The sequence below is a fragment of the Gossypium hirsutum genome, chromosome A03 (assembly GCF_007990345.1).
Source record: "Gossypium hirsutum isolate 1008001.06 chromosome A03, Gossypium_hirsutum_v2.1, whole genome shotgun sequence".
Classification (NCBI taxonomy): domain Eukaryota; kingdom Viridiplantae; phylum Streptophyta; class Magnoliopsida; order Malvales; family Malvaceae; genus Gossypium; species Gossypium hirsutum.
The window spans coordinates 44,396,369-44,406,847 of record NC_053426.1 but is presented as its reverse complement, the minus strand read 5'-3'; the positions used below and the strand labels follow the sequence as shown (position 1 = coordinate 44,406,847).

General features: G+C 39.2%; 1 non-coding gene across 1 annotated transcript; it reads left to right on the top strand.

Annotated features, from left to right (window-relative positions):
• The first annotated feature begins 7,134 nt into the window (after positions 1–7,134).
• Positions 7,135–7,241, top strand: LOC121225206 (small nucleolar RNA R71). Its single transcript, XR_005923124.1, has one exon. It is a non-coding gene; the product is annotated as a small nucleolar RNA R71 (small nucleolar RNA).
• The last annotated feature ends 3,238 nt before the right edge of the window (positions 7,242–10,479 follow it).

Here is a 10,479-nt window from a genome sequence, read left to right as displayed (position 1 = left end):
TTGAGCTGATACATCAATCAAAAAGGTATTTAGAGGGTTGTAAAGTGGCTTTGGTTAGGGGGTGTGGTCATAAGCTGAAGGAAAAGGTTAGAATCGAGATTGAATTGAAAAATTACCTAGCTAGAAAAATAACTAGTCATCAGTTGAATACAAGTGAGCTTCTTCTCAGAATATGGAATTAATACTCAAGCTCAAAAATGACGAATTACTCTTAATATGTGTTGAAGTATTTTTTTTAGAATAAGTCAAATACATAGAAGAACAAAAAATAGCTAAGCAATTAGTTCAAATCAAATCTCGACAAAAATAGGGATTAAATTAGGGGATTTCAACAATAATGGGTTATGGGTTAATATTGAGGGTAAATCAATTAATGGTTTGTTAGGCTCAAAGGGGTTCACTAAGGGTTAATTATGAAGGTAGGATTTTGTGGAGTGAGTGGGTTAAACCTAAGTGCCTTTATCATCTTGGCATATCAAATCAAATGGTGTGGTCTTGACATGCATAATCAAGCAAGTTCTAGAATAACAAATCAGTATTGACGCACTCATAATAAAAGTGAGCATGAAAGAAATAAAATATGCTCTAAAGGCTCAAGATCTCACAAAAATTATGGCTTTTTAACGTTTAAACTTGTAAATTTCAACTCACGATAATACCTAAACTTAGGGAAACAACCTAAAAGTTTATAATTCTTCAAAAATCAACTTATTATGGTTGATTCCCTAATGTCTTAAAGTTTAAACAATCAATGCATAAATGTCTATGTTTTAATTCAAGACATATCAATAAAAATCATAAATTAATTAAAATTCATTCTAATAGTGATATGAGTGATTCATGTGAGAATAAGACAAAATTCAGGGATTTCTAATGATGATATGGAAGACCCCCCACACTTAAGATGTACATTGCCCTCAATGTACAAAGATAGATATATTAAAAAATATAGATAAATAATCATAAGATAGGGAGAGAAGTGAAACTTCCTGAATGATGAATGAACTTCTTGATTTGGAGTTATGGAGAATAACCGACTAAGAAAAATGATGAGAGTGAAGGAGGATACTCCGGTGGTGGTAGAGGTTTATTAGTCCATAAGTCTTGCGCCAAAAGAATATTATATCTGGTGGTAGCTATGGTTGTCGTCTAGCAGGACATGGCAGTCATGGAGAACCTTTTTCAGTGGAGTTTTTAGTTCCTATGCGATGATGAGCTGTGGAGCTCTTTATAACTGTGACAGAATCAGGAACTTTTTAGGAAATATAAGGAAGCAAAATTACTTGTAATGAAATAGCTGAAACTATAAATTATTCAATAAAAATTATAAAAACTAAAATTAAAATAATAAAGGAAAATGAAATAAAAAGTACTTAAATAAGATAAATAAAGATAAAAGTGAGAATAAAAATAATAAATAAAAAGTTTTTAAACATCGTCATTGCCGGATGGTTCGCGAGGTGGTGGTGGCGATGAGATGTGGAAGTGCTGACAAATCTGATGTAGAGTCGCATCAATATGATCAAAGTGATGAAAACATTCCTGCTCAAATCGTGTAAGACACTCAGAAATGTCAGAGTATGAAGCCGCTGCATGAATTGGACGATGGATGGGTGGTGGCTGAGATGGTGGGTCCTCATGACGTGGAGGGATATCATCAGTAATGTCCTCTGGATCCTCCTCCTCGGTGGACTGGACGAGGCAGTACTGAGGAGGGTAGGTGCCACGTTGTTTCTTGATCATCCTCATGTTCAGCATGCTCGAGATGCCCTGTGGGGACATCTGGCAGATGAAAGTGAGGGAGGATGATTATGCCGTTGTGTTGAGGCGCCTAAAGTGTCATGCCAATCGAGTCACATAGGGCCCGATAGAGATGATCCCCCTCCAATGTCGCTCCGTCTGATGGCAGATGGCGAGGGCGATGAAATAGGCGAGGTTGAGGACATGCCCGTTCGCCATGCTCCATAAGAAGTAGGCGTCGTGGGTGGTGACGACACTGGTGCTCTCTCGTCGTCCCGTTAGAGTGTGAGCCAAGTGGGAGTGTAGGTACCTCAAGGATGGAGGGAGAGCCGATGCCTTGGAGCGGCTAGAATCGTAGATGGCCGAGGCAAGGACGAGGTCCCTCTAACACTTTGAGGGAGAGTAGTGGATGTGGCGGTGGAGGGTGTCAAGTTCATTGTCGTCTATGAACTCCTCTGTGTACAGCCCTAGTGCAATCCTAAACTCGAGTACGCTCAACTGGCGCACTAGACCACCAAGGCAGAACTGGACCATTCCAGGATCGTCGAAGTTGGTCATGACGGTCTAAAGATGGAACGTCAAGCAGAGTTCCAATGTGACCTCGAGATACGTCGACTTGACAATCTCAAAGAAGAGCCCCCACGAGTCAGTCGTTAGGAGGGCTCAGACCGCATAGCCAACTGAATCTGTTCAAGTGTGGCCTAATCAATGTAGCGGTCCACACCTAGGGGTCAGGCTCGTAATGTTTGATATAGCTCCTCCTGGGGTCCCAAGGGGAACTCGAGGAAAGGGTGATGAATCTCAACAGTAGGACCCGAGGATGACGCTGCTCCTTTCCTCTTCTTCGAGGCGAGGACAGCAATCTTCTTACCACGTGAGGATGACATTGTATATCTACATTGAAAAGTCAAAGTTCAACCAATATGGCCTAAGAATAGCATGGAAAAACAAAATAAAATAGGAATATTTCATGAGATTCACGTACAAGATGAAGTAAACAAAACTAAAACAACTAAAGCAAATATATTAAATTATTAAAATAGGATTATGAGAATAATGCTACGGGAATATCTAATGCATGAGTGCTGATAAACCATAAATTATACATATTTTTACCCCATGTTTAATGCATTTTATGGATGATTTTCCATAAGAATTGGTGAACTCAATGCTCCTAATACTTTAATTTCATGTTTTATACTTAGGAGAGCATAGGGGAGCGAAAGGAACGAGAAACGGCCAAAAACGGAGAAAATGGGCAAAAGTATGAGATCAACACGGCCTGAACCTCCTCACACGGGCAGACCACACGGTCGTGTCAATATGGCAGAATTGGAGTACGACTCACACGGGTATAGCACACGCCCGTGCCATTCTAACAGGCTCGAACACTGCCTGAAGTAATAGCACATGGGCGTGTCACACGGGCGTGTCCCTACCGAGCCCAAGTTAAGTCAAATTCAAAAAAGGCCACTTTTGAGGTCTTCTAGGCATTCCAAAGCCTATAAATACACCCTATAAGAGGAGAAAAAAGGGATGGAGAATAGGGGGTAAGAAATTACTCCAAGGAAGCCGATTGATCCATCTCAGAAGCCGGATTCATCATCAAGACTGAAGATCTCTCCTCAATTTCCCTTCAGGAGTTTTGGGTTTTCTTTATGTTTTGTATTCTTTATTTTTATGAGATGTTTTCTTATTTAGTTATGAACTAAAACCCCTAAATACCTAAGGGGAATAAAACCTAAGACGAATCTTGTTATTATTTTCTGAATCGTATGATAAATATTTAACTTGTTCTTAATTATGTGTTCTTAATTCTTGTTTTGATATCCCAGGATACTGATTCAAGACATGCTCTTATTCAGAGGAGGAATAGACCCTGTGTAAGAGTACTTTTGTCATAATTAAGTGGAGTTGATTGCGCGCTTAGAAATAGGGTGACAAGATTTTGCCGGATTAGGGTGAAACCTAATAAGGGGATCCATAGATCGAGTTAATGCAACCCTAGAGTGTTAATTAGAGAAAAGTCTCGGTTATTCAATCTAGGGATTAGACGTTATCAGTCTTGAATAGGGATAATAACATAACTTAGGGATCTCTACGAAACAAGTTGAATGAATAAATCATCCGATTCGGAGCCAGAATAACAAGTAAAGTCTAGGCGGATTTTTCCTTAGGTATTGTCTTCATTCAATCGATTTTCCAAAAAGCAATTCCCCAATTCTTTTCTCTATGAGTTCTTAGTTTAGATAATTAGTTAATTAAAACAAAACCTATTTATTCTTAGGCTAGATAATAAAAAGATAGTCATTACTAGTACTTTTAGATCCTTTGGGTTCGACAATCCGGTCTTGCTAACACTATACTACTGTTCGATAGGTACACTTGCCTACATCGCTATAATAGTTAGTTCAAGAATGAGTAATTATAAATATTTAAAACCTATCACGAAACCACGCGATCAAGTGCATGTGGGTAAGCATAAAATCCATGGAAACGAGAAAGATGGATGAATGTAATATGAAAAATGGCAAAATTATTTAATAATAAGCATGAGTATTTCTATTATTCTTCTATGAATATTCACTTAAAATGGTCAAATGGATCAGAGAAAATAGGAAATAGGCAAAATATTTAATGAAAATAGAGAGAAAAAAGTAAACAAATTCAAAAGGGAGAAGCTTGGGTCGTCGGAAATAATGTTGTAGGCGGCGCACGGGCGTGTGGAGTTGCAGCGGCTAGGTTAGGGATTTTTGGGAAGGGAGATGATGAATAGTAAGGGGTTTATATAGATTTTGGGACACACGGCCGTTGGGCACTCTCGTGTGCCCTAACTTTTACCCGTGTATTTCGCAATTTTAAATTTAGGCGTGTCTGACATTTGGCCCATGCCCGTGTTCCTTGGGCGTGTGGGCACACACGGCCGTGTCGTATGGCTGTGTCCTTCTTCGTTCGCTTCTCCCACGCCCGTGTATGGTAGCCCACACCCGTGTTAGGTTGACAGTGTCGACCACGGGGCTGGGCATGGGCGTGTCGAACGCCCGGGCTAATTTGACAGGTCCACCCACAGTTTTACAACACGGTCGTGTCGCACACCCGTATTGGTTTGGCAGTTTCATCCATGGCCTTATCACATGGCCATGGGACTTATCGCATCTCGTATCGGGGAAATTTTTTTGCCCTGTTTTCACACGGCCATATTGCACGACCGTGTCTCCTCCTGTGGTGTGTGCACGGCCTAAGGCACGCCCGTGTGCCTGGCCATGTGGATGGGGAAATCCTGTGTTTCAAGACTCAGTTAGTAGGTTAAATATGAAAAACTAGAATTTAAATAAATCATTACTGTTAGTGCTCGGGTTGCCTCCCGAGAAGCGCTTATTTATAGTCTAAGCTTGACTTACCTCTCTGGTGTGTGATCATGGTGGCTCGAGGAGTTTACACTCCTCATCCATGCTATCAACTTTATCAATATAAGGTTTAAAACGAGTATTGTTTACCTTAAAAGTTCTAAATTTGGGGTGAATTACCTCGACTGTACCATATGGGGAAAATACTGAGTACCGTGAGAGGAATTTCTTCATTAGGTTCAGAAGTGGTAATATGAGGAGCTGCTACATCTAGTAGTACTTTGTCTCCCACCTTAAGTTGATTTGGTGATGTATTGAGCTCGTCCTGGCTCGGTTTAGGTTTATCGGGTGTTCTTGGTTTCTGTGTCCGCCATTTATCTAGTTCCTTAATTTGTAGCCTTCGTTCTTCATAGATAGGTCCTTTGTTATTGCTTGGACATAGCTCGTGTAGGTTCTTCAAATTTATTTCCTGCAAAGTAGGTTGCACCACATGGTCAGTTTTAGTAGAATGATTTATACAACCGCCTTCAATTTTTGATGTGTTACTCGAATTGCGAGCTTGAAGGGTGATTGTTTTGTCTCCCACATGAAGTGTGAGTTCACCTGTGCCAACATCAATTATTGTTCTAGCGGTTGCTAAAAAGGGCCTCCCTAAAATTAAAGGAACATTACTATCCTCTTCTATGTCTAGAACAACGAAATCAACTGGGAATATAAATTTATCAATTTTAATGAGTACATCTTCAATAATCCCCCTAGGAAATCTGATTGTTTTATCAGCTAATTGAATACTCATCCTAGTTTGTTTGGGTTTCCCAAGACCTAGTTGTTTAAACATTTTGTAAGGCATGACATTGATACTAGCCCCTAAATCAGCCAAAACATTATTTATGTCTAGGCTACCAATGAAACAGGGAATCATAAAACTCCCTGGATCTTTTAATTTGTTTGCCAGCATATTTTGTAGTATGGCTGAGCAAACCGCATTTAATTCCACATGCAATGCCTCATCCAACTTCCGTTTATTTGTTAAAAGCTCCTTTAAGAATTTAACTACGTTTGGCATCTGCGAAAGAGCTTCAATAAACAATAAGTTAATATGTAACTTCTTTAATAATTTAAGGAATTTACCGAATTGTTCTTCTGTGCGGTCTTTCTTTGTCGCGTTTGGGTATGGCACACGAGGTTTGTATTCTTTACTTATCGATTTCTAGTCATTGTGGTCCACCTTATCCTTACCTTTACCTACCACAGTTTCTTGCCTCTGTTCTGGTTCAGCTGCAACTAACCCTTCCTCATCTTGAACGTTAATTGCATTGATTTTCTCCCTTGGGTTAGATTCAGTGTTACTCGGTAGGCTACCCTGTGGTCGTTCAGATATCAATTTAGTGAGCTGACCTATCTGATTTTCGAGCCCTTGGATCTACTCTTGTTGATTTTTAAGTGCTGTCTCGGTATTCTGAAAACGAGTTTCTGACACCGAGATGAATTTTGTTAGCATCTCCTCAAGGTTCGGCTTTTTCTCTTATTGGTAGGGTGGTTGTTGGAAGCCTGGAGGTGGTGGTGGTCGCTGATTTCCTTGGCCTTCCCATGAGAAATTTGGGTAGTTCCTCCAACCTGCATTGTAAGTATTACTATAAGGATTATTTTGAGATCGAGGATTATTACCCATGTAATTTAACTACTTGTTCTTCATGTTGTGGCCATAGGGTGGGTAGTCTGGATTGCTTGATCCACCTCCACTTGCTTCTCACTGCATTACTGGGTGAACCTGTGAAGAACTAAGAAAATCTTCAATTTTCTTATTCAAGAGATATACCTGATTAGAGAGCATGGTGACCGAATTGACGTTATAAACGCCGGCTGTTTTTGTTGGATTCGTCCTCATGACTTGCCACAGATAATTATTCAGTGACATCTCTTCATAAATTCATAAGCATATTCAGGTGTCTTATTATTGATGGTTCCGCCAGCGGCTGCATCGATCATCTATCGAGTCGAAGGATTCAGGCCATTATGAAATGTTTGAACCTGTAGCCAAAGTGGTAACCCATGGTGAGGGAACCTTCTTAAAATGTCTTTGTATCTCTCTCATGCATCGTAGAGTGTTTTTAAATCCATCTGTACAAAAGAAGAGATATCATTACGTAATTTGACTATTTTAGCCAGTGGAAAATATTCTAGTAAAAACTTTTCGGTCATTTGTTCCCAAGTAGTGATTGACCCTCGTGGTAATGAGTTCAACCATTGTTTAGCCTTATTCCTCAATGAAAAGGGAAACAACCGAAGGTGAATGGCATCATCAGAAGCGCCATTGATTTTAAAAGTGTCACAAAATTCTAAGAAATTTGCCAAGTGAGCATTGGGATCCTTGTCTTGCAAACCATCAAACTGAAAAAACTGTTGGATCATTTGAATGGTGTTAGGTTTTAGTTCAAAATTATTGGCAGCAACAGCAGGCCTAACTATGCTCGATTCAATTCCTGTTAAAGAAGGTTTAGCATAATCATACATAGTACGTGGAGCAGGATTCTGATTAGCAGCAATCGTAGGAGGTAGTGGATTTTCTTGGTTTTCGGCCATCTCCTCGGTTGTGGTTGAAATATCGTCCTATTGCTCTTCCTCTGTGTATCTTAAGCTTTACCTTATTTCTCTTCGATTTCTGTGAACTGTGTGATCGATCTCACTATCAAACAGTAATGGTCCTGACGGGTTTCTTTTGGTCATAAACTAGAAAAACCTGTCAGAAGAGAATAATGAAGAATTAGAAAAGAAGATAAAAATTTAAATTGCAATAAAAGTAAAATAGCTAAAGTAATAAAAATTGAGTGTTCCTAATATCCTAGTTCCTCGGCAACGGTGCCAAAAACTTGATACGTGATATTCGCGACAGGTTTTAAATATTTGTAATTAATCGTTCTTAAAACTAACTATTATCACGATGAAGGCAAGTGTACTTATCGAACAGTAGTATAGCTTTAGCAAGACCGGATTGTCGAACCCAAAGGAACCAAGAGTACTAGTAATTACCTTCTTTTTATTATCTAGCCTAAACATTAAGGGATTTGGTTATCTAAACTAATTACTAAACTAAGAGTGCACAGAGAAAAGATTGGGAAAAAGCTTTTGGGAAAATTTGATTAATTAAGACAATACCCAAGGAAAAATCCACCTAGACTTGTTATTTGACTATGAATTAGACGATTTATTCATTTGACCTGATCCGTAGAAATCCCTAAGTTATATTATTATCTCTCTCGAGACTAATAATGTCTAACCCTAGGTTGATTAATTGAAATCTCTTTCTAATTAACACCTAGTGTTGCATTAACTTGACCTATGGATCCCCTTATTAGGTTTCACCCTAATCCGGCAAAATCTTATCACCCAATCTCTAGGCGTGCAGTCAACTCCGCTTAATTATGACAAATTTACTCTTAGATAGGGTCTATTCCTCCTCTAAATAAAAGCATTAACTTGAATCAATATTAAAACAAGAATTAAGAACACATAATTAATAACAAGTCAAATATTTATCATTAAATTCAGATAATATTAACAAGATCCGTCTTAGGTTTCATTCCCCTTAGGTATTTTGGGGGTTTAGTTAATAATTATAGAAGAAAACATCTCAGAAGAATAATGAATACAAAACATAAAGAAAACCCAAAATCCTTGAATGGAAATTAAGGGAGATCTTCAGTCTTGATGATGAATCCAGCTTCTGAGATGGATCAATCGGCTTCCCTTGAGTAATTCATTGCTTCCTACTCCACGTCTCCTTCCTAAGCGCCTCATCAAGTGTTTAAATAGGCTTTAGAATGCTTAAGAGCCCTCAAAATTGGTCTTTTCTGAATAAGGTTATATTTGGGCTCGGCAGGGACACGCTCGTGTGACATGCCCATGTGACATGCCCATGTGCGATTACTCTAGCCCGTGGCCAAGGCTGTTGAATAGGCACGAGCATGTAGTCTACCCGTGTAAGTCGTGCTTCGATCCTGCTAAAGGGACACGGCCGTGGGACACTCTAGTGTAAGGAAGCCCAGGCCATGTTGATTTCCCATGTGGGTCCATTTTCTCTGTTTTCGGCCTCTTTCTCGCTCTTTTTACTCTCCTATACTCACCTAAGTATAAAACATGAAATTAAAGAATTAGGAGCATCAAATCCACCAAATCTAAGGAGAAACCATCCATAAATATGCTAAGCATGGGATAAAAACATGTATAAATTACGATTTATCAAGGTGCTCTAGCCTCGGATCGAATAGCGGTGTCTTTAATCCCTCTTTGACTACCAGACACATTTCCCGTATTTTTGGGAGGTCTACCTCTGGCTGAAGTGTTACTCGGTCTTAGATTTTGCACAATCTCTTATTCAACAAATTTGGGACAATCACGGATAAAATGATCTAAAGATCCACATTTGAAACAAGCCCGATCATACAGTCTAAAATTGCTGAGATGTCTTTTACCATAGTGTTTACTCTCAGGTCGATCAGATCTGACATTTCCAACACTTGCAATAGAAGTAGCTGGAGCTCTGAAGCTCGAATGCGGTCTAGAATGCTCTTTACTCGAATACCCCACATTAGCCTTTGAACGGCTATAATCATCTCGGAATTTCTTTGACGTAGATTGAAATAATTTACTTGCAGATCTCTTCCTCACATCTCTAGCTTCTGAATCAGCTTTTCTTTTCTCTTTCCCGAGTTTTTCGGCTTTACATGCTTATTCAACAAGCACAACAAACTCTTTTATCTCCAGAATTCCAACTTACAAACGAATATATTCTTTCAAGCCATCCTCGAATCTCTTGCACATAATTGCTTCAGTCGAGACATATTCTCGTGCATATTGACTCAGTCTTACAAATTCTCGCTCGTACTCTATAACAAACATACGATCTTATTTAAGCTCAAGAAACTCTTTGCGTTTCTGATCAATGAATCTCTGACTGATATATTTCTTTTGGAATTCAACTTGAAAGAAATCCCAGGTGACTCATTCCCTCGGAACCACAAATATCAATGTCTTCCACCAATAATATGTCGTATCTCTCAAAAGTGAAATGACACATTTTATGCATCCTTGATATCAATGTCTTCCACCAATGATGCGTCATATCCCTCAAAAGTGAAACGAAACATTTTATGCATTCTTCCGGAGTCAATGACAATTTATCGAACACTCTTATCGTATTCTTAAGCCAGAATTCAGCTCTCTCAGCATCATCATTAGTAGTAGAACGAAACTCTTCGCCCCCATATTTTCTAATTTTATCCATCGGAGGTTTATTCAACTGAATCGGATTAGCTTGTGGCATAACAGGGACTTGCGGAGGATTAACCAGGGGTGAAGGTTATGGCACAGCCAGATTAGTTCAAATATATTG